The following is a 25126-nucleotide window of genomic DNA, read 5'->3' on the forward strand; positions in this document are numbered from 1 at the left end:
TGCCATTTTTCCAATAGCATTTGTTCACTTTAGGTCTGTCTGTCAGTTCAGTTCAGTTCAGTGGCTCGGTCATGTATGACTCTTTGCGACTCCATGGACTGCAACACTCTAGGCCTCCCTGTCCATCACCAACTTCCAGAGCTTGCTCAAACTCATGTCCATTGAGTCGGTGATGCCACACAACCATCTCATCCTCTGTCATCCCCTTCTCCTCCCGCCTTCAGTCATTCCCAGCATCATGGTCTTTTCAAATGAGTCAGTTATTCATATCAGGTGGCCAAAGTATTGGAGTTTCAGCTTCAGCCTCAGTCCTTCCAATGAATATTCAGGACTGATTTCCTTTAGGATGGACTGGTTGGATCTCCTTGCAGTCCAAGGGACTCTCCAGAGTCTTCTCCAACACCACAGTTCAAAAGCATCAATTCTTCAGCACTCAACTTTCATTATAGTTCAACTCACATCCACACATGACTACTAGAAAAACCAAAGCCTTGACTAGACAGACCTTTGTTGGCAAAGTAATGTCTCTGCTTTTTAATAAGCTGTCTAGGTTGGTCATAACTTTTCTTCCAAGGAGCAAGCATCACTTAATTTCATGGCTGCAGTTACCTTCTGCAGTGATTTTGGAGCCCAGCGTTTCCCATGATGTACTCTGCATATAAGTTAAATAAGCATGGTGACCATATACAGCCTTTACTTACTCCTTTCCCAATTTGGAAACAGTCTGTGGTTCCAAGTCCAATTCTAACTGCTGCTTCCTGACCTGCATGCAGATTTCTCAGGAGGCAGATCAGGTGGTCTGGTATTCCCATCTCCTTCAGAATTTTCCACAGTTTGTTGTGATCCACACAGCCAAAGGCTTTGGCATAGTCAGTAAAGCATAAGTAAATGTTTTTCTGGAACTCTCTTGCTTTTTCGATGATCCAACGGATGTTGGTAATTTGGTCTCTGGTTCCTCTGCCTTTTCTAAATTCATCTTGAACATCTGGAAGTTCACGTTTCACTTATTGTTGAAGCCTGGCTTGGAGAATTTTAAGCATTACTTTACTAGCGTGTGAGATGAGAGCAATTGTGGGGTAGTTTGAGCATTCTTTGTCATTGCCTTTCTTTGAGACTGGAATGAAAACTGACCTTTTCCAGTCCTGTGGCCACTGCTGAGTTTTTAAGATTTGCTGACATTTTGAGTGCAGCACTTCCACAGCATCATCTTTTAGATTTGAAATAGCTCAACTGGAATTCCATCACCTCCACTAGCTTTGTTTGTAGTGATGCTTCCTAAGGCCCACTTGAGTTCACATTCCAGGATGTCTGGCTCTAGGTGAGTGTGAGTGATCACACCATCGTGATTATCTGGGTCATGAAGATCTTTTTTGTACAGTTCTTCTGTGTATTCTTGCCACCACTTCTTAATATCTTCTGCTTCTGTTAGGTCCATACCATTTCTGTCCTTTATTGAGCCCATCTTTGCATGAAAAGTTCTCTTGGTAGCTCTAATTTTCTTGAAGAGATCTCTAGTCTTTCCCATTATATTTTTTCCTCTATTTCTTTGCACTGATCACTGAGGAAGGCTTTCTTATCTCTCCTTGCTACTCTTTGGAATTCTGCATTCACATGGGTATATCTTTCCTTTTCTCCTTTGCTTTTTGCTTCTCTTCTTTTCACATTTCTTAGTCACACTTTGGTAATTCTCATAGTATTTCCAACTTTTTCATGATTATTATATTTGTGATGGTGAACCGTGGTCTTTGACATTACTATTATAACTGTTTGGGGGAACCACAAACCACACTCATGTAAGATGGTCAACTTAATCAAACGTTGTGTATGTTCTGACTATTCCCCCTTCTCACTTCCTCCCCTTGGGCTTCCCTATTCCCTGAGACACAACAGTATTGAAATTAAGGACCCCACAGTGGCCTCTAAGTGTTCAAGTGAAAGGAAGCCACACACCCCTCAAAAGCCAGAAATGACTAGGCTTAGTGAGGAAGGCGTGTCAAGAGCAAAGACAGGCTGAAAACTAGACCTCTTGTGCCAAACAATTAGCCAAGCTGTGAATGCAAAGGGAAAGTTCTTGAAGGAAATAAAAAATGCTACTCCAGGACTTCCCTGGGGTAACAGTGGTTGAGAATCTGCCCGCCAATGCAGGGGACATGGGTTCGATCCCTGGCCTGGGAAGATCCCCAGTGCTGCAGGACAACATAGCCCGTGTGCCACAACTACCGAGCCTGCGCTCTAGAGCCTGAGGTCCGCAGCTACTGAGGTTTGCAGGCTCTAGAGCCTGTGCTCTACAATAAGAGAAGCGACCACAACGAGAAGCCCGCACACTCCAACTAGAGAGTAACCCCTGCTCGCCACAGCTAGAGAAAGCCCGTGCAGCAATGAAGACCAGTGCAGCCAGAAATAGTATATATATATTTTAATTAAAAAACAAGGTGGCTGCTCCAGTGAACACACAATGTTAAGAAAGCAAAACAGCTTGTTGTTAACATGGAGAAAGTTTTTATGGTCTGTCTGGATAGGAGATCAAACCTGCTCCAACGTTTCCTTAAGCCAAACCTTAACCCAGAGCAAGGCCCTAACTCTTCAATTTTGTGAAGACTGGGAGAGGTGAGGAAGCTGCAGAAGAAAAGTTTGAAGATCGCATAGGTTGGCTCCTGGGGATTAAGGGAAGAAGTCATCGCCATAACATCCAAGTGAAAGGTGAAGCAGTAAATGCTGATATAAAAGCTGCAGCAAGTCATCCAGAAAACCTAGCTAAGATAACTAATACAGGAGGCTACTCTGAACAACAGATTTTCAATGTAGACAAAACAGCCTTCTACTGGAAGAAGATACCATCCAAGACTTTAATAGCTGAAGAGGAGAAGACAATGCCTGGCTTCAAATCTTCAAAGACAGGCTGACTCCCTTGTTAGAGACTAATGAAGCTGGCGACTCTAAATTGAAGCCAATGCTTATTTACCATTCTGAAAATCCTAGAGCCCTTAAGACTTATGCCAAATCTACTCTGCCTATGCTCTATAAACAGAAAAATGAAGCCTGGATGACAACTTAAAACATGGTATACTGAATATTGCAAGCCCATTGTTGAGACCTCCTGCTCAGAAAAAAATATTTCTTTCAAAATATGATTACTCATTGACAGTACACCTGGCCACCCAAGAGCTCTTACAGAGATAAACGACAAGATTTATGTTGTTTTCATGCCTGTTAACACAACCTCCATTCTGTACCCACTGGGTCAAGGAGTAATTTTGACTTTCAAGTCTTATAACTTAAGAAATACATTTCTTTCTTTAGAAAAATCACTGTAGTATCTAAGAAACTTTATAATAAGAGAAAAAAATGGGAGAAGGAAATGGCAACCTACTCCAGTAATCTTGCCTGGAGAATTCCGTGAACAGAGGAGCCTGGTAGGCTACTGTCCATGGGGTTGCAAAGAGTCAGGCATGACTAAGCAACTATCACTCACACTCATTCTTTAATATTGCCCTTCCTAAATACCATGGGGAATGCAGTAGTTTCTAGAGAAGCATTTTGAGCACTCAAAGCTTTGTTTTCTAACTGTATTCCTCAGCCACTTGCCTTCCAGTTACTCCTGTGGTTCTAGTGTATATCTTCTGAGAATTAATAGCAATGTTTCGAAGCAAGGTTTCACACTTAACCGTGATTAATACAGTTAATGCCTGCACATGCTCTAGATTTGGAGGATGGTGGTACATTTGATAGGAGATAGTATTTAGATTAACTATTGTTATATGCATTTTGATACATTTTTAGCTTCTCAATAAAAGGTGATTTCATGCTTCAGTGAATTCTTCACAGATTTTAAAAATAATGTATATGCGTAAATACAAGTATTTTACTAGAAAGTAAGTATCTTTAAGGAATTCCAGGTGTATAACACGGCCCCATAACTTTCTTCGTGTGTAAGGAGGCTAGACAAACGGTGCTTGATGATAATGTACTCCACCTTCTACTGGAAAATTAACATTATTTACCAAGAAGGAACTAGGGGAATAGGGGGCAGAGATTTGCATTGCTGAAGAGTCAAAAAACCACTGAAAATATTTTCTACATGCAAGAAGGAAACATGTATATTGAGAGCAAAGAGAAGAATGAGTGAAGGTGCATGATAAAGCTTTTTTTTTTTTTTGATAAAGCTATTTTTTAAATGGTGAAAATTTAATGGTTCCTTACTGTTTCTAGAGTTTAACTTCTAATGGGCAAGCTGGGGATTTTAGGTACAATGATCCAGTTTAGTTTCTCAAAACCTAGCTGCTATAGCCACAGTATAGAATCTCTTCCTATTAGACTGCTACTCCATTGAAAGGTTGCAGCTACCTAGAATTCTTTTTAAGAACAAACTATGGTTATTTTTAAGTTGTTGCTTTGAGGGACTGAAGAACCTAATATAACCTCTGGCCAGTATTGCTCCGAGGTCTCAAGTGTTGTTTCTCTGGGAAATTTCTCACATGGTAGAGGAGCTTAAAAGTAGCATTGATTTCTTGCCTTAATTCCTAGAAATTATGTACTGGGAATTTCAGGAAATAAACTATGATTTGAGGAATTCAAAAAAAAAGAGAGAGAGAGAGAAAAATGAAAAACTCCTATGTTTTACTGTCACTGGCATCAAACTCTAATTTTCTACATTTCCTAATTCTCTGATTGTGGCACCAGTGTCTCCAAAAAATGAACTGTGGCTCTTTGGCTCATTCGGCAAATTAGTTTGAGACACTGACTGCAGAGAAATAGTCTATGAAGAAAAACTACAAGGTACTGCTTTGGGTCTGGTCTGCTTGCTGAGCACCACAAGTCTAACTGCAGCTGTGATGACCCATGGGGAATGCACACTTGTCAGCTTCAGCAACAATTATGTATGTAACACGCATTACTCCAGGTAAACTGATAGGTCCCATAAAATACAAAAAACACAAGTTGTTTAATCTGTAAATATTTGATCCTCAGTAATCTTTAAAATGCTTCTAATGTTTGAAGACAGATCAAAACTCCACCATGTTGTATGTCAAACATGAAAATCCTTCCGACAAGAATACTTCTTATAGAGAATTGATAAACTCAGTAACTTCTAAAGGCACATAGGAAAGTATCAACTATATTTTAAGTATTAAAAAAATAAAGATATCTAGTGCAGAATTCAAACCTCTATGTCAAACTAGGTTATTTAAATTAAAAGTCATTGATTTCAGGAAGCTGGAAAACAAATTGAACTGACTTTTTAAAAAAATGCAAAGAGTAAAAATGCTAACAAAAGATTGATTATTAAAGATGCTTCTAGTCTAAAAATGTTAAGTAAAATAGGGCAGACCTGAACATTAAGTAACTAACTACTGTATTCCTTTATTACTAGTGTCTATAAAAGTGAAGTGAAAGTCACTCAGTCGTGTCTTACTCTTTTGCGACCCGTGGACCATACAGTCCATGGAATTCTCCAGGCCAGAATATTGGAGTGGGTAGCCTACCCCTTCTCCAGCGGATCTTCCCATTCCAGGAATCAAACTGGGGTCTCCTACATTGCAGGCGGATTCTTTACCAGCTGAGCTACCAGGGAAGCCAGTGTTTTTCTCAAGTTTATATAGGTTAAGTACAATTCCAGTGAAATACCTGTATCTTTTTTTTCCCATTTATTTTTATTAGTTGGAGGCTAATTACTTTACAAATACCTGTATCTTTGGAAGAGGAGAACTAAACTTGCCATTTCTTAGGCTAAGTAGAGGACTGTTCATTAGGTCCCCCCTACCCCACTGATTCTCCTGCCAAGCTTTCCCGCAGTGAGTCCACACTGCCCGTCAGGTGAGGCCTCATCACCTCCCAGCGCTGCCTCGCAGTGGTGTGTGCTCCACTCTTAGACTCACTTCCACTCCCGTCTCTGACCTGTCTTCCGCTGGGTGAAATCCCTCCCTTCGTTGCTCAATCTCAAAGCTACTCTCTGTTTCTCTTTTCCTTTTGCAGCCATTTCTATGGCCCATTAAACTCTAAATCAGAATAATGGAATGGAAAAAAAATAATTTTCCTCCCTTGAGCACAAGGAGCTATTAATCTTCCAATTTTTCACGCATGCGAGAGAAAGTTTATCCTCCAGTTTTCCAGTGTTGCGGAGAAAAATAAAACAAAGTTGTGAGCTTTCTACCCAACTGTGGATTTGTCTACCTCTCCTCTTCTACCAGGTCTATCATATATTTTGAAGTTCTGTTGTTTATATACACATTTAGGGTGGATCCTCCTGGGCGGACCTCTAGTCCCCCTTCTTTTGTCAATAACACCACTTTCTCATGAATTCTCTCTGTTGTTTGGGTGAGTCTAATCCCTCCCCCTGACTACCAGTTTGGTCCATGACACAGGCATGACCAAGGAGAGTACCACTGCCCCTCCACTCCCATCCCCACGGCAATGGTTGACTTAGGAGTATATTCATCACACCAAGTGGGCTACTCAGAGCCAGTAAGCACATCCCAGGGAGTTTCACTGGGCTCCTAACCAAGTCTGAATATCTTTGAGCATGAGACATCTCACCTGCCTCAGGGGGTTCATATGACGTTAAGATTTAAATGCAAATCGTTACATGATTAGTAGTAGAATCAATAGCTCCCAAATAGTAGAGTAATAAAAAGAGGGGCAGGGGGCAGAGACCTATACAGTTCTATCCCAACTCAACATACAGCATTGACAAAGGGAAAGGAAAGAAAAAAAAGGGAAAATTCATGGCAAATAGAAAGCAAAAATAAGATGGTTCGCAATAAATATAGTGGATATGAGTCACTTATTTAAAGATGTATTTATCACACTGAATGAAAAAAAGAAAAAAAAATCCAGCTACATGCTATAACCAAGACACTGTGCTGAAGCAAATTCATTCAGACGAGTTGAAAAGAATGAAATGGGAAAAACATATCATGCAAATGCTGATCAAAAAATGGTATAGCAACATTAATGTGGAATTAATATTGGAAAATCAAGTGGAATTACAGAAAAATAGTCCCTTTTGTAGCAAAGAAGATCCTCTGTTCTATAGTTATTTCTATATTTTTTAAATTAATTTTTTCTTTTCTTTTTTTAATTGAAGGATAATTGCTTTACAGCATTTTGTTATTTTCTGTCAAATATCAACATGGATCAGCCACAGGTATACATATGTCCCCTCCCTCTTGAACCTAAATTAATTTATTTTTAGTTGAAGGATAATTGCTCTAAATAATGTGTTGATTTCTGCCATATATCAATGTGAATTAGCCATAGTTATACATGAATACCTACAGGAGGTTCTCCCTCTTGACCCTCCCTCTCACCTCCCACCCCATCCCATCCCTCTGGGTTGTCACAGAGCACCTGAGTTGAGCATCATACAGCGAAGTTCCCACTGGCTATCTAGTTTACATACGATCCTGTGTAGGTTTCCATGCTTCTCTCTCAATTGTCCCAACTTCTCTTTCCCCCCTGTGTTGACAACTTTGTTCCTATGTCTGTGTCTCCGCTGATGCCCTGAAAATAGATTCATCAGTACCATCTTTCTAGATTTCATATATATACATTAATATACAATATTTGTTTTTCTCTTTCCGACTTACTTTATATAACAGACTCTAGGTTCATCTGCCTCATTAGGACTGACTCAAATGTGTTCCTTTTTATGGTTGAGTAATATTCCATTGTATACATGTACCACAACTTCTTTATCCATTCACCTGTTGATGGACATCTAGGTTGCTTCCATGTCCTAGCTATTGTAAATAGTGCTGTGATGAAAATTTGGGTACATGCGTCTCTTTCGATTATGGTTTTCTCACAGCATATGCCCAATAATGGGATTGTTGGGTCATAGGGTAGTTCTATTCCTAGTTTTTTAAGGAATCTCTATACTGTTCTCCATAGTGGCTGTATCAATTTACATTCCCACCAACAGTGCAAGAGGGTATTCTTTTCTCCACACCCTCTCCAGCACTTATTGTTTGTAGATTTTTTGATGATGGCTATTCTGACCAGTGTGAGGTGATAAATCATTGTACTTTTGATTTGCGTCTCTCTAATAATGAATGATGTTGGGCATCTTTTCATGTCTTTATTAACCATCTTATGTCTTCTTTGGAGAAATGTCTGTTTAGGTCTTCTGTCCATTTTTTTGGATTGCTTTCCTGGCTATTGATATTTTTAGTAGGACATGTGGGCATCCAGAACAAACGCTATTTTCCAGTCTCTCGGGCATGATCTACGTTTGGACCATTAAGATGTGAGCAAAACTATTGTGTAGTCACTTCTTGTGTCGTGTATGTTCTTGGGGAGGGACAGTTCTGGAGGTCACTGCTATTAATATCAACCTAGCCACATAATGCATCTCTCACTTTCTCAGGCTGTGACAGAACTGCTGAAGCTGAGCTCATTTGCAATCTAAATGCATGTGTACGGTGGTACTCAGAACACTGCATTAATTTGTATATGAGCGAAATGTATGTTATTTTATTCATCTTCAAATTGTTTATAAATTGTGCACCCTTATATAATGCCTCCTATGGCTATGGTGTCGCTGCCCTTTACCCTGCGGATTAAGGCTTTGGCCCCACAGTACGGACTGAGGAGAAACACCTGGACCGGGGCAGGTAGTGTCCCTCCTGTGGTGGCAGATGCTCACTTCCCCGGGGCCTGGATCACAAGAGGTGCTTCCTCAAGGACTCTCCCTAACCTTGTGGTCTGGAGAGAAAAAAAATCCCCCCTTGGGCTTCACACTTTCTGTCTTTACTAGTCTCTTAAGCATTCCGACTGAATTCTTGCTGCAGTCTAGCTGTGTCGGCCAATGCTCACTCCTTGTCTCTCCCGGTGGGCACTTGTTTCTTCTTGGATTTCATTCTAGTTGGTTGTCCTCAGTTCTCCCATTGGTTCAATAAAAGTTGTCAACTTGTCATTTTTCCAGCTTAAAAAAAAAAAAATCTTTGCAGTGGTGGGAGCAATATGTTTCTAGGTTGCCACATCTAGGACAGAAACTGGAAGACAGAGTTGAGTTACTTTTTTAAAGGAAAAGAAAATATATCATTTTGCTCACTCAGTTTATGGACTGAATAGTAATCATTTTTTTCATATAGTAAATTGCCATTTGGTTCTTTAGTTAAAGTTTTTCTCCATTAAAAAAAATTTGAAGTATGGCTGATTCATAATGTTTCAGGTGTGTATCAGAGTGATTCAGTTATACATACATACATACGTGTGTGTGTTTTCTTTTTCAGATTCTTTTCCATTATAGGTTATTACAAGATCTTGAATATAGCTCCCTGTGCTATACAGTAGATCCTTGTTGTTTATCTATTTTATATATACTAGTGTGCGTCTATTAATCCCAAACTCCTAATTTATTCCTCCCTCCCCCTTTCCCCTTTCATTCCATAAGTCTGTTTTCTTTGTCTAATGAATCTGTTTCTGTTTAGTAAATAAGTTCATTTGTATCATTTTTTTTAGATTACAGGTATAAGTGATATCAGAAGATATTCGTCTTTCTTGTCCAATTTTCCTTCACTTAGTATGATCATCTCTAGGTACATCCACGTTGCTGCAAACGGTGTTATCTCACGCTTTTTATGGCTGAGTAATAGTTCATTGTGAATATTTACTACATCTTCTTTATCCGTTCATCTGTCAATGGACATTTAGGTTGCTTCCATATCCTGCATCTTGTAAACAGTACTGCTGAGAACACTGGGGTGTATGTATCTTTTTGAATTAGAGTTTTCTCTGAATATATGTCCAAAAGTGGGATTGCAGGATCACTTAGCAGTTCTAGTCTTTTAAAGAATCTTCATACTGTTTCCAGAGTGGCTCCACCAGTTTACATTCCCACCAACAGTGTAGAACAGTTTGTTCCCTTTTCCTCACACCTTCTCTGGTACTTATTATTTGGCGGTTTGATTCTTATAATCCCATGAGGTAAGTGATTGCTCTTCCCATTTACAGCTGAGGTTTGGAGAGGACTCGGGCAGGCGCGGGGGTTTCCTCTGATCCTGCCTGACTGCCCGGGCACCACTACTCTGTGCTGCCTTCTGAGATCACGGGGTGTGAGCGTGAGATTGGGGGGGAAGCTGGGGAGGAGGCAGACCACCTGTGTCCTTAGCCAGTGCTCGGACGGGCTTTAAGGTCTGAGCTGGGGAATGACAGAGGTGTTCAGGGTGAGGAGAGAGAATGGCATGGTTTGTAGTGCACTTCGTATGTGGACTCAGGAGGAAGCAGATCTTGGGGAAAAGACCACTGGCTGAAGAAATGCAGAAGGCTTTCTTCTGAGCTTTCACTGCCCCCACAACAGAGCATGGAGTCCTAACAACTTGAAATCTGGGCTCAGAACCAGGGCAGGGGTGGAGGCTCTCCCAATGTTGGGGAATTTAGGCCTTGGCCCTGTGTGTGGGGATTGGGGGTGGAGGAATGTGTATGGAAAATCCATGATGGGGATGGAGCTACTGGAAACAAGACTGACTCTTCTGCTCAGAAGCACTCCCAACCCCAGGACAGAAGTATGGATTTGTAGCACCTTCCTTTAATATACAAACACACACAATCTTTTTGTGGATTTCCCTAGAAGATTTCGATTATGTATTTATCCACACATTCATTCATTTTTTTCTTTCATTTATTCATCAATAAACATTCACTGAAGAAAGTAGGGAAAACCACTAGACCATTCAGGTATGACCTAAATCAAATCCCTTACGACCATACAGTGGAAGTGACAAGTAGATTCAAGAGATTAGATCTGATAGACAGAATGCCTGAAGAACTATGGATGGAGGTTTGTGACATTGTCCAGTAGGCAGTGATCAAGACCATCCCTAAGAAAAAGAAATGCTAAAAGGCAAAACAGTTGTCTGAGGAGGACTTACAAATAGCTGTGAAAAGAAGAGAAGCAAAAGGCAAAGGAGAAAAGGAAAGATTTTTTGTTGTTGTTGTTTTGGCTTTTTTTTTAATGTTTTGGCTTTTTGGCTGCAAAGCACATGGGATCTTAGTTTCCCATTGGGGATTGAACTCACACTCCCTGCGTTGGAAGGCAAAGTCTTAACCATGGACCACCAGGGAAGTCCCAAGGCATTTATTTTTGAGAGGGGATTTTATCTTTTTAGAAAGCACAGACAGAACCCAATATGCCCTAGACCAGGGCGTACAATACAATACCTATCTTCTGCAGGCCGTATGACCTCTGTCACAGCTAATCCCTCTGCCATTTAAGCATGAAAGTAGCCATAGACAATACACCAAAACCTGGACACAGCATGGCTATGTTCCAATAAAACTTTATTTACAACCCAGGCAGTGAACCAGAAGAGGCCCAGAGCCATAATCTGGCAGCCTGTGCCCCAATCCCAGAAGCCTGAGTCTCCCCTGTAGTGGAAACGCTTTTCTCCTGCGTTTGCCCAGATGGATGCTCTGGCTCTGCCTGGCCATTCCACAGCCCCCAAAGAAGCCTCCCCCTGGGAGATGCTGCCAAAGTCTGACCACAGCCCTGGGCCGAACTTGTGCTTTTCTGCATCCTGTCCAGGGAGGCCCAGCTCATTCTTGAAGCCCTGTTGCCTGCAGGCTGTCCGGGTGCCAGTGTCCACCCTGGATGCCCACTCTGGACAGTGCCTGTGCTCATCTGACCTCCTTCACGCCTTCTCCCACTGAAACTGATCTATTAGGAGAAGAGGTAACACAGCCACTTCATAAGCCTGAAAGTATCGATCGCCCATCATCCATCCACTCACCGCTAATCCACTGGAACAAAGCCAGAAGGCGGACCTTCAGGGCCTCTGATGAACCGTGTAGCTCGCGACCTGGAGCGTCTGGGCCCAAGGCTGGTGGACCTGATTTGTCTTTAGAGATGGACTTGGGGATGTGCCTGCCTGCAGGAGCAAATCAGAGGTGCTCCTCAGGTTGGAGCCCACTTAGTGGTCCAGCCACTGGCATTTTTTTCCCAGTGGAGTTCCTGGTCAATTTCCTAGAGGTCCCCACCCCAGATAGGACACTGACAGCCTCTGTTTGTGTGGCCATAGGGCCACTAGCAAAGGGATATGTAATTCTGACCATGCTCTTGAAAAGACTCGTGTGCTCCCTAACCTCTGCATCCCTCAAAGATACCCTTGGCCAGCTTGTAGCAGGCCTCTCTTCCCTCTCCCCCAGCACTTCATCACCGCTCCCACCATACCTCCTTCACACAGAACCTCTGCAGAAGGCAGAAGGAACCAGGCTCCTGTGAGTTGGTGCAGACACCCCTAGCTTTCATCCAAGGTCCTTCTGGTCTTCTGTCCCCACCGTTCCTCCCTGTCACCAGGTTTTCCCTCACTTTAGCCCCCACTCTAGCTACAGCCAGCTAATTATGACAAAGCTGCTTCCCGTTTGATGTGGAGAGCAGATTTACGGGGGGTGGGGGTCAGGAGGAGTAATTATTGTACTAGAACATCAGGAAGCAGGGGGCAGTTATACAAGAGGTTTTGGGAAACCAAGCTGATTCACATGACTCAGATAGGATTCATTTCGTCTCATTCCAATGCCTTTAGCTTTCTAAGGCACCGGGGCCTTGGAATGCAGAAGCAATTTCTCTGAAGTGATCTCTGAAGAAATTGCATTGGCAGGAGATGTGAGTTTGATCCCTGAGTCGGGAAGATCACTCCAGTACTCTTGCCTGGGAGATCCCACGGACAGAGGAGCCTGACAGGCTACCGTCCACAGAGCCGCAAAGAGTCCATGGGGCCCCAAAGAGCTGGACACGACTGAAGTGACAGGGCACACACATCAAAGAAGTTAAACCAATAGGCACTTTTATTTTTGCTTCCAGACTTTTAATTTTGCTTCCCTTTAGAGTTTTTTCATTGCTGGGAAGTGAAAATGTTTAACATATGATTGTATTTTGACTTACGTCTTCTAGGATTGAGTACATAGAGGGTGCAAACTGGACAAATAATACAAAAATGAATTGTGTGCAGTAACTCAGCAAAGAGGAGTTTGAGAAGCTATGGGAGATTTGTGTTTATTTGACTTTGGATCTTTGACACAGGAAACACACAGGTGGTCTTAAAAAAAATTTAAGCAATTTTAGATTATGAAAAAATTGTGAAAATAATATAGATGTCCATATATTGGTCACCCAACCTCCCCTGATATTAAATTTTACATGACACAAGCATTCAAATTATCAAAAGCAGGACATTAAACTAATACAGCCCTATTAACTAAATTATAGATCTTGGTGGCATTTCAAAAGTTCTCCCACTGATGTCCATTTCCCTGTCCAGGATCCAATCCAGAATTCCACACTGTGTTTAGTCTTCACATCTGCTTAGTCTCTTCTGGCTTGTGAAAGTTTGTCAGTTTGAGGGTTTGTCTGATGTTGTCTTGTGAACAGACTGAGATTATGCGTTTTGGCAAGGATGCTGCAGAAATGATGTCACGCCTTTCTCGTGCGTCACATCGGGGCGCATGATGTCAGGATGTGTTATCACTGGTAACATTAATCCTGGCCACTTGGTTCAGATGGTAAGTTGCTCCGGTATAAACTCACCATTTTTTCCTCTGTAATTAATGAGTACCTTATCGGAAAATAGTTCGAGGCTCTGCAAACGTGTGTTTGTCCTCATACTTTTGCTTACTGATTTTAGCAGCCATCAGCGGTTCTTTTCTTGCTTCTAACAGCTCTGAGTGTGATTTTGCCCAAAGCCAAGCTTCTGTTTGCTTCATTCTCTCTACGTTTATTGACTGGAATTCTGTAGGACAGAACTGTCCCTTCTCCAATATTTTATTTAGTTATTTATTTATAGCATTATGAACTAAAGGATATTCATTTTATTCCATGGGTTATAATAGATTACTATCATTATTTACATGGTTACTAAACTTCTTCCACCTTTGGTGTTAAGAACACCTTCAGGTTGGCACTTATGTCCTTTGATGTCCTAAATTTTGTTTTTAGTACTTCTTTACTTCCTGGCACCGTAAGATGTTTCAGGCTAATTTTCTATTTTTGTTCAGCCCCATCCCTGGAATCAACCATTTCTGCAATGCATTCTGGTTTCTTTTATTTGAGAATGGTGTTTAGAAACTAAGACCTAGACATCTGGTGTACTCACTGCTAATGAGGTATCTTTTCTCCTAGGGCCTCTCAGCAGACAGACCTAGGAAACCACACACACACATTTCTAAATCCTTTGATGTGTATGTGTATTTCCTTCTAACCTTCCACCTTTCCTTATTTATTACTCTTCTTGAGCAGTAAAAAATCATAAACAAAACAAAAGTGTCTTTCATTATCCACGATAGTTTCACTTGTTTGTTCAATCTTAGTACAGCCATAAAGTAGTTTCAGGATTGCTATCTTATACCCCATGGAAAACAAATTTGCTAGCTAGAGTATAGCATTTGCATATATATATTTGCAACTTTTCCCTAATTTTGTAAAGATTTTTGGTTCTTTGTTCCTTCGGAATTCTTCAAGTATTAGGAGGGATTCCCAGATGGTGCTAGTGGCAAAAAAAAAAAAAACCCACCTGCCAACGCTAGAGACATAAGAGACTTGGGTTTGATCCCTGGGTCGGGGAGATTCCCTGAAGGAGGGCATACTCCCTCCAGATTTCTTGCTTATAGAATCCAATGGACAGAGGAGCCTGGCAGGCTACGTCCAGGGTCACAAAGAGTCAGACACGACTGAAGTGGCTTAGCACACAGCACACACAGGAATTAGGAACATTGACCTGTTGTCTATAGTATATGGTGCAAATATTTTCTCCCCTTATTAGTTATTTTTACAGCTGTTTATGATAATTTTTTGCCTTGTGCTTGACTGGGTTTTTTGTTCACTTGATTTGTTTCAATTTAGTCAAATTGATCAGTGTTTTCTTTTGTAGTGACTGGGCTTTGAGGCAGAGTTAACTGAGTTAACCTGTTAACTGAGGTTAAGAGGAATTCATCCATGTTTTTTTCCAGTATTTTTATGGTTTAGATTGCTAATCCATTTGGAATTTGCTCTCCCATATGGGGTAAAGTATAGATCTAATTTTATCTTTTTCCAGCTGTTTCAGCACCATTTATTAGAAAATATCACCTTTGCTCTAGTAATTTGAGACACTACCTCTCTCATATACTAAATTTCCATGAGTATTTGGGTCTGTTTTATTCTCTTTCACTAGTCTTTTTGTCTGTTCCAGCACCAATACCATGATGTTTTCATTACAGCCACTTTGTGATATGTTTTAATGCCCAGTGGAGCTATTTCCCTCAGGAGTTTTTCTTTTTAATGTTTCCCTGTTTGCTCTTGTATGCTTCTTTTTCTATATGAATTTTACTTATCAACTTGTCCAATTCCATAAAGAGCTTGTTGGTGTTTTTGTTGTGGTTTCATTAAATTTTAAAAAGTAACAAAAAAGGGAGAACTGACGTAACGTTTATAATGTTGTTATCCTATTCAACAACAACAAATGTCTTTCCATTTGTTAAAGTCTACATTTGTGTTTTTCAAGAGTGTCTTTATATTTTCCTCATTTTGATTTTCCATGTTTTTCACTAGAATAAACTTCGTAAAGTTTGTCCCAAAGTATGTCATTCTCCCCAAGCTATTATAAATGAAGTTTCCAGCATTGCTGTCTGCATACACTCTGCATACTTGACTCTATCCTGCCTTGTGTCATTCTCTCTATAAAAATGGAGCACCTCAGTAAGATCTTAGTTGTCTCATGAGCAGTGACTTAAATTTGTATTTTCCTCCTCTTGTGTCCCCTATTTGGTTGAGATTTTTGCTATGACTAATTGGTGAAATGACGTGAAACCTGTGTCTGACCCTGAATCTTACTCCATAGACAAGTCTTAGAAACAAAAGGGTATTTCCTGTTTATCTTTCCAAATTCATGCCCCTGTTGCTTTAACTGCAGGCAATCAGTCTAGGTTAGTCTTCCTGCCTAACGTGACCAAGCCTTCTGTGACCAAGTCTTCCTAGAAGGGGCTTGCTTATATCCTGATTATATTTTGCTCTCTGCCCATACATCTCTTCCTGGAGTTGAGCCAATGACCAGAATCTAAATATTCTGAACCTCACATTTCACAATTTTATCCAGGATCAGCCTGGTAACTATTGACGTTCACAAGAACCAGAGTCCACAGCCTGTGGGTTAATGACCATCTAGTAAGGCCTCGGGGTCGTGTGGGAACAACCAGTCCTGAACTGACCCTGGCGGCTCCATTGTAGCTACACAAGTGCTGGGTACACTCAGTAGGTGCTTAACAAATATCTTCTGGATCTCAGATGAATGGGTGGCTTTATTGACGAGGGACTGACTAATGGATGGACGGATGAATACATGGATGATTTTTAAATTTTTTTATATTTTAATATTTTATATTTACTTATATTTATATATATTTTATATTTTAAAATATTTTTAAATTTCATTAATAGTCCCTTAGGTTAGTAGTGAGTGTTTAGAGTACATGTGTCCATAAGCAATCTTTCTCCTCAAACAACCAATATCCGGACAAGCTACATAGCACAGCCAAAAATGGAGGGAGGGTGGGGGGAGCCTTTCGGGAATTCCTTGGCAATCCAGTGGTTAGGACTTGGCACTTTCACTGCCAGTTGCATAACACAGCCAAAACAAAAAAATAAATATTTTTTCTAAAAAAACTTGTTCAAGAAAAGTTAATTAGGAAGTTGTTAATTAAAGCACTGTCATATTCACCATTACCATCATCAGTATCACCTTAAAATTATAATAGAAAAGATATTACGTAATGAAACAAGCATCTCAAGGAGAAAAACATTTGGGAATTAATTCAGAATGTGTGATAACATCAATCAACATGCTATCACACTTTCTAAAACTACCATGCATGCACTAAATACACAGATCATTTAGTAGGAGAAAAGGAATTTGATGTTTCCTCAAAATGGATGAGTGTATCTTAGAAATCAAATTAATGGACACAGCAAAATAGCAAAATAAATTTGGTCAACTCTAAATTGTTGGATCCAAAGGATACAGGAGAGCGTGACCATTTTCAAGTCATAAGTTATCCCCAAGCTTTATTTCAGGCCAGAAACTTACTAACATTTTACAAGAGCACAATTCTGTCCTTGGTCAAAATTTCATACCCCAACCCTTTCCTCTCTCTCCCCTCTCTCTTACTAACTCTTCCTACCTCCTTTCTCGTCTCCCCAGCTGTTAATCTCTTACTCCAAAAAGGAGCTGACAAACTCTTTAGCTTGAAATGTGTGTGACTCATACTAGCGTCTGGGCTTACGGCTTCCAAGGAGATTCAAGCTTTAATGGGAGCCAGGAACCACGTTGCTTTTAACATAGTATAGTGTTTTTTGAAAATTAAAGTAAGGTTGATTTACAGTGGTATATTAATTTCATGTGTGTATCACAGAGACTCAATATTTTGATAGATCACCATCTATTTGAAGTTATTACAAAATAATGGCTCTACATAAAAAAGAATGAAATAAGGCTGTTTGCACCAACATGGACGCCACTAGAGATTATCATACTAGGTGAAGGAAGTCAGAAACAGAAAGACAAACATCGTATGATGTCACTTATATGTGGAATCTAAACTAGGACACAAATGAACCTATCTATGAAACAGAAACAGAATCATGGACACAGAAAACAGACGGGTGGTTGTCAAGGGAGGGGGTTAGAGGGGTGAGGGATGAGTGGTCAGTTGGGTTTAGCAGGTATAAGCTTCTATACATAGGATGGATAAATAAGGTCCTACTACATAGCACAGAGAACTGTATTCAATCCCCTATCATAAACCATCATGGAAAAGAAAATGTATATGACTGAGTCACTTTGCTGTACAGAAGAAATTTATAAAATTATAAATTAACTATACTTGGATTTCTTTAAATTGACAAAAATAATGACTCTATTACCCCATGCTGCACAATATATTCTTGTCGCTAAGAACCACATTTGTAAGTGAGAATTTTGAAAGTATATCAAGTCAGGAAGGAGACCCACATTGGGGGTACACTTTACCCTGCATCCTTGAAACCATTCCTCCCAACTCACAGTCTTCTCTGGGGTTCCCAGCCTCCCAGGGGGAGCAGCACGAGCCAGGACCTGAGACCAAGCTGCCCCAGTGTCCTGCCCTGGAGTCTGGCAGGCAGTGGTTTCTGATCTTTAACCTACTTGCTCCAGTGCCTAGGGATCTAGGTTCCAATCAGACCATCCTCCTCCACGCTGTAAAGCTTTCAGGAAAGACAACAAACCTTTGATTTGAGAAGTGGCTCTTGGCAAGAGCTATCAGGTCTTACCTCTGCCCAGGGCTAATCATCAAGAAGTGGACAGTACATCAAAATGAACACGAGACCCACCCACCCATCTGGGTTACTGGTACTTACTCTTTTCCAAACATTTCTCCATCATGTCCTCACTTGCTCCTAACGGCCGTAAGACAAGTATCATAAGTCCCAGCATAGAGAAGAACACTGGCCCAGAGAGGTTATATAACTAGCTTTAAATAGCACATTGTAGACTCTGGCAGAGATTATGGGTAAGCCTCCGACTATCTGCCTGGCAGCCTTCCTGCTCTGTTGGATGGTTCCAAATAAGAGAGGCACCTACATCTGGAAAATTTTAATCAGGTCAGCAGCCCAGGAATTTGCACATCTGGTTTATAAAGGTTGCCCCAGCCTGGGACATGGTGAATATCTATACACACATGCACATCTCAGAAGTGGATGGCTGACAAGGTGAATCCAGGCACAAACCAGCACATAGCACTGTCTTATGTGTGGGTTTTGAATTTCGAGTGGTTATTGTTCTTTGATCCCGTGGAAATCAACATTGTTACTTTTCAGATAAGGTTTGAGCATGATTCTGGGACAACTCAGCTCAAGGTTGACTCAGTAGGGCTTGCCCAGACTGGCTCTTCTCTCTTTTCCCATCTGAAGGCTCCTGCTGAAAATGATTTTACCTCATCACAGTTTAAGCAAACAAGCAGGTGGGTAGAGATGGTGGGAACCAGTGTAGGTGAGCTACAGGGAACCCACCCTTGAGAAGATCTGAATTCTAACCCTAGTCCTGCCTTGAAACCACTTTGGGAAAGTCTTTCCTCTCCCCAGGCTTCAATGTTCCCAAGAATGAAATGATAAAACTGGAATTGATCAGCCCTGAATTCCCTTCTGGCTCAGACATTTCGTGGTTCTGAGATCTGATAAGGAGGTATGCTGTAACCCAGCACACTGGAGACACATCCTGGACGCTAAGTGAGAGACACCATGAGTTCATTCACTGACTTGTAGTTGCTTTAGGCATGTTCCCTTCTCCCTGGTAATGTCATCATCTGACCCAAATACAAATGCCATCATAGGGAAAACCTCATCTGAGACTCCTGGGATTCCCCCTAGAGCTCTGAGAAATAGGAAATAAACAGGCCTTCTCCAGACTAAGTAAATATCAGAGCTGAGGAAATTCCCTGCCAAGTTTCCCTGTGAAGACGACATCTGAGAGGTTAACACATCCCCGTGAATCTGTAGATCAGTCAGGAGCTATGTTCAGGGCTGGAGAGAACAGACCAGAACTAGAAGATTCTAGATGATATGGAGGCCACTGCTTGATTAGAAAGAGGAAAATGACCTCCACTCACTTTCCAGGGAGACTTTATCAGTAAAACTGCAGTAGCTATAGCTATTGAGAAGCTGTTGCATATGGGGAATGACTGTCAGGCTAACTGGGTCTACCAGATAACTGAGGGGGTGCCCCCCCCCCCACATTTGATATACTATGGAGCTTACTGGGGGCCTTCAGTGATGTCTATAGAGTGAATGCATAAATAAACCCTTGAGGAAATATGATTTTAATACAGACTTTTCTATAGTGATACTTGTTTGCAGATATGATTTGTTTGTTGTTGTTGTTTTTAATATTTCTTTCTTTATTTGGCTGCACCACATTTTAGTTCTGGCATATGGGATCTAGTTCCCAGACCAGGGGTTGAACCAGGGCCCCCTGCATTGGGAACATAGGGTCTAAGCCACTGGACTACCAGGGAATTTCCAGATAGGGTTTCATAAAAAGATCTAGCAACAGAAAACACAGTAGTTGTTAGTCTATGACCTTATGCAAGGTGTGTGACTTCCTCTACAAAGCAATGATATAATAATCTATACCTTACAAGATTTTAATGAGAAGGAAATGAGGCAATTATGCAGAAGTTCTTTGCCAATGGTAAAATACCATGTACAGGTTGCCATCCTATCCTCCTCTAATCTGGATCAACACAGAGCACTATCTATTCCTGATCATTTAAGACCATTATCGTAAGCATCAGTCATCACCGTGTTCTTTAGCTACAGCTGCCGGTGGACACGTGGACACCATCCTGTGTAGCAGGAATGCCCTAACCCCAACCCCATTCACTCCACAGAGATTCAGTGAGTCAGTGCGTTGGGGCACAACCCAAGCATCATCTTGCTAAAACACCCTGGGTGATTCTGGTGTTTCCTAGAAGCTGTACTTAATGCATCAAAATCAGATGTATTTCTATCCTTTCCCAGGTGAGGGACAGCATGGGTAACTGTCCATCCCCTTTCTCTCCAAATCAGTGGAGTCATGATGTTCTCTGTTTAATGGCCACCATGATCACCATCAACTTCACTTGGGACCACCACCTGAGCACCTGGCCCGTTGCTGCTTTGGTTCATGACCACAATTGCTCTCATTCCTCAGGGCCCCCACCTTTGCCCGAGTCTCTTTTTCTCTAGGTCTTGTGGCTTTTCCTTCACTCTATGACATTTGTAAGTGAAGACTGGCCTTTGGTAGATCTCACCAACCTACCCCAATGCCCTTCTGCTTCTGTCTGCTGAGCAGCCCCGTCTCAGCCTGGGCCAGTCTGGTTCAGTGGATCTCCTTCTGGTACCTGGAGGTGAGGGGTTGCTCTCTCATATGGTTATAGCCTGAATGTCTGTGTCCCCTGAAAATTCGTACGTTGAAATCCTAACCCTTAATGTGATAGTATCAGTAGGTGGGGCTTTGGGAGGCTATATCATGAAGGCGGAGCCCTCGTGAATGGGATTAGTGCCCTTATAAAAGGGATCCCAGACCGCTCTCTCAGCCGTTCTACCATGTGAGGACACAGTTAGAAGTCAGCAGTCTGCCACCAGGTTCTGACCAGAGCTCAACCATGCTGGCTCGCTAACCTCAGACGTCCAGCCTCTGTCCTCGGTAAGCCGCCTCGTCTGTGATGTTCTGTGACAGCAGCCCGGATAGACCAAGACTATTTGGTTGGTTTTTTTCTAGAAGGCTTTGACACCAACAATGCATGTGACTGGATGCCTGAGAGACCCAGAGGAAAGGACTGAGTGATGTCTGTAGGGGTTCACTGAGGGAGAGGTGGAATAGGGCTTCCACAGACGGTGCTTAAGCAGTTGGCCTAGCAAATGTGGCCCCATTTCCTCCAGCAAAAACGCAAAAGGACTCCCAGTTGATATTGTCAACTCTCCACTAATTCATGGTAAGATCAGACAAGTCAGGTTTACAGACCCAAACTTTCTTTCTTTCATAACTTAGCTATCTTCTTTCTTCCCAATTTTTGCCAGAGAGACAAACAGCCCAAAGCAGGCAGAGGCTGTGGTTACAGGCAGCACAGGTCCCAGAGAACAAAGGCATGAAGCAGTCAGAGGCAGGACAGAAGGAAGGCTCCCCCGGGAGCCCGCTCCGGGATTCTCTCTGGGGCTCCTACTGAGGACGGGGCGCTGTGCCCTCTAGGTGCTGCCCCTGGGGGCTTCACTGCGGAGCTTTCTTAGAGCAGTTGGACTCTCTCTGGATGCTTTGGTCTTGCAAGCCAGTTACTGATTCACATGGAAAAGTGCAGCAGCTTTGTTTTCTTGACATACTGGTTGGCCAGAGCTGTCGTTTCAAAGCACCACAAACTGGGTGCCTGTCTTATGGTTCTAGAACCTGCAAGTCTGAGATCAGGGTACCGGCAGGGTTGGTTCCTTCTGAGAGAAGGAGGGAAAATTCTGTGCCACACCTCTCCTCTAGCTTCTGGTGGTTTGCTGGCAACCTGTGGCATTCCTTGGCTAATTTTCTGCTTCAACTTGACTTGGCTCAGCGATGCTCAGAGAGCTGATAAAACATTATTCCTAGGTATTTCCAGATGAGATAAGTGTTTGAATCAGTGAGTAAAGCAAGTTGGCCCTCACCAACACAGGTAGGCAACACCAGTCTGTTGAGGGCTCAAATGGAACACAAAGGTGAAGGAGCGGTGTATTTGCATTTTGCCTGAGCTGTGACATCCATCTTCTCCTGTTCGTAGGCGTCAGCGCACGTGGTTTTTGAGTTTTTGGAATCAGACTGGGACTCACACCATCTGCCTCCCAGTTCTTAGGCCTTCAGACTCAGACTGAATTACACCACCAGCTTTCCCCATTCTCCAGCTTGCAGACTGCAAACTGTGGGATTGCTCGCCTCCATAACCACATGAGCCAATTTCTGTAATAGACCTTGTCTTATGTCTCTCTCTATATATCCTATCAGTTCTGTTTCTCTGGAGAACCCTGACTCATAGAAGAGGGTATGTGACATCTACAGCACTAGTGATAGCAACCCTAACAACCTAATTAAGATGGTGTTTTCCAGGGACTTCCCAGGTGGTCCAGTGGTTAAGAATCTGCCTTGCAGTGTAGGGGATGCAGGTTTGATCCCTGATCAGGGAGCTGGGATCCCACATGTTGCAGAACACGTAAGCCCACATGCTGCAACTAAGAAAACACGCAGCTGAATTAATTAAGTAAAAACAAAAAGATGGCATTTCCTAGATTTCCCCACAGTGGGAGGCAACTACTTCCTCTTTCTGTATCTGTCCTCTGGAAGGAAGTCTCTAAGTCTGGCCCACACAGGGGGTAGGAGCAGGAGTAGATTAAGTTCCCCGCTCCTGGAGGTGGGAATATTAACCTATATTGTTTGAACTTCTATAAGGAAGATTTGTCTCTTCTGCATTTATTCATTTATTTGATCATTTATTTATATCACTATGGACTCTTGTGTCAATGCCACTTTTAACATTCAGCATTACTGCTTCTCCATAAAATTCTTGTGCAACTCTGGATATTCTGGCCTGAGTCCCAGCCTCCTTTCCCACGCAGGCCTGTTCATCCCCCTCCGCACTTCAGCTTTTGCAGCATTTGCTAAGTCCAGAGTGTCTCGCACATGCTTTTCCTCCAGCCAAGTCCTGTTTACCAGTGACCAGCTCAAGACTCATCTTTCCAGTGAAGCATCACTCAGCTCTATGTTCCTCTTTCTCTCCCTCTCTCTTTCTTTTAATGACTTCTATAACAGCAACCGGGCTTCCCGGGGGCTCAGTTGTAAAGAATCTGCTTGCCAATGCAAGAGCCTCAGGAGACGAAGATTCGATCCTTGGGTCAGGAAGATCCCGTGGAGGAGGAAATGGCAACCCACTCCAGTACTCTTGCCTGGAGAATCCCATGGACAGAGGAGCCTGGCAGGCTACAGTCCATGGAGTCACAAAGAGTCAGATATGACTGAGTGAGCACGCACGCATAACACACTGTTGTTGTTCAGTCACTAAGTCATGTCCGACTCTTTGTGACCCCATGCACTGCAGCACGCCAGGCTTCCCTGTTCTTCACCATCTCCCAGAGTTTGCACAAACTCATGTACTGAGTCGGTGATGCCATCCAACTAACTTGTCCTCTGTGGTCCACTACCTCTTATAAGTCTATCAGCTCCTTAAGGAAGGAGAGCAGATTGTCTTTTCTTTTTTTTTCCTTTCCAAATAACAGCTATCCAACAATTCAATTCATGGAATTGAACAGAATCAAAAGATCAAATTCAAACAGAACAGAACCCATCCAGATAGATCTGGATCAATTCTTTAAACTATGCTATTTCCCAAGAGCAAATAAGCAATTTTATTTCATGACTGATATATCATTTTCCTGTAATCAAGGCACTAACCTTGTGTCCTTCTCTGGACCAGATGCTAAGTCTGTTCTTTTTCATGACTGAAAATACCTGAACCCCTTCTTTTGTTTGACAGATCTCAGTAGTCAATTTGTCTGATCAATGTTCATAATCAAGGAACTAGTGGACTAATTGTAAATTGTGTTAATATTTACAAAGCAAGCATGGGGCCTTCGGCCTGGCTGTGTGTAGGGGGCAGACGCCTTTCTCGGGCCCTCCACATGAAAAAAGAGGCTTCAGAGGGTAGCACTCCAAGATGGTGGACGCTGGTTTAAAGAGGACAACAATGGCAGGTGGGCATGATGGGTGTGCAGGACATCCTCTGATTTCCAGAGCATGTTGTAACCACCGTCTCCTGGTCCTCGGGTCACCCTGTCCTTCTTGAAATATAACCCTGCCCCATGAATGCCTGATCAAATGGGACTATCCATCAGTACAGGGGGCAGGTCTGCCCTCCACACCAGCCTTAAAGGAGGGCTTCCCAGGGGCCAGACCACGCCTCTTGGGTAGGCTTTGATGGAAGGGTTGGTGAAAGAGAGGTTGGTGGGTCTCTCACTGCCTGGTGAATTTCAGGCTGAAAGACCCAGCTCAGAGCCAACTCTGTGGTCACTGAAATGACCATGTGGTGAAACCATCACCTTGATGCTGTTCTCCTAGCCACATGACTGGCTCTTGAAGTGACCGGGTGTTTACTACATCAGCATCTCTCACATGCAGCTTCTACCCTTCTCAGGAAACTTTTTGATTGGCCAGGAACCTGCCCCCTATGAAACTGTCTATGCTGCTCCCCAGGGCCCTCAGGCGACACTGGAGAGTTATTCCAAGCTTGGTTTCAGGAGTTATAAGGTCATGAGAACCCCTCAGAGCAGTTCATTTTGTGTTGCCACCTATCGATGACATTTCCACCCTCAGCCCTGTGAGTAGAATTGCTAAGACAATTACTACATCTGCCCCAAAGAAGGGCTCATTTCTGTGCCTGGGAGCTGAGGCACTGGGCAGTAACAGTGCCAGGGCTTCTGTTCATGAATTCACAACACTGACCACATTGTTCACAGTTGGGGTGGACATACACATAAAATTATTGTTCAGTGGTGGCCATGTGTTATATTGGCAGAGAAAATCAGTTCCAAAGACTTTATTAGCACTGTACCTTCAAGCTCAGGAAAGAGATGGAAACTTTATGG

The 25126-nt window shown here is 42.4% G+C and overlaps 1 long non-coding RNA gene across 1 annotated transcript in view; it reads right to left on the reverse strand.

The window, feature by feature from the left end:
* LOC110130724 (uncharacterized) overlaps positions 1-18485 on the reverse strand; it is a 74521-nt gene extending 56036 nt beyond the window's left edge. Inside the window, exon 1 of the long non-coding RNA XR_011482798.1 lies at positions 18359-18485. This is a non-coding gene — a long non-coding RNA (uncharacterized lncRNA). The remainder of the gene's footprint in view (positions 1-18358) is intronic.
* Between the last annotated feature and the right edge of the window lie 6641 nt (positions 18486-25126).

Source organism: Odocoileus virginianus, chromosome 22 (assembly GCF_023699985.2).
Source record: "Odocoileus virginianus isolate 20LAN1187 ecotype Illinois chromosome 22, Ovbor_1.2, whole genome shotgun sequence".
Taxonomy (NCBI): Eukaryota; Metazoa; Chordata; class Mammalia; order Artiodactyla; family Cervidae; genus Odocoileus; species Odocoileus virginianus.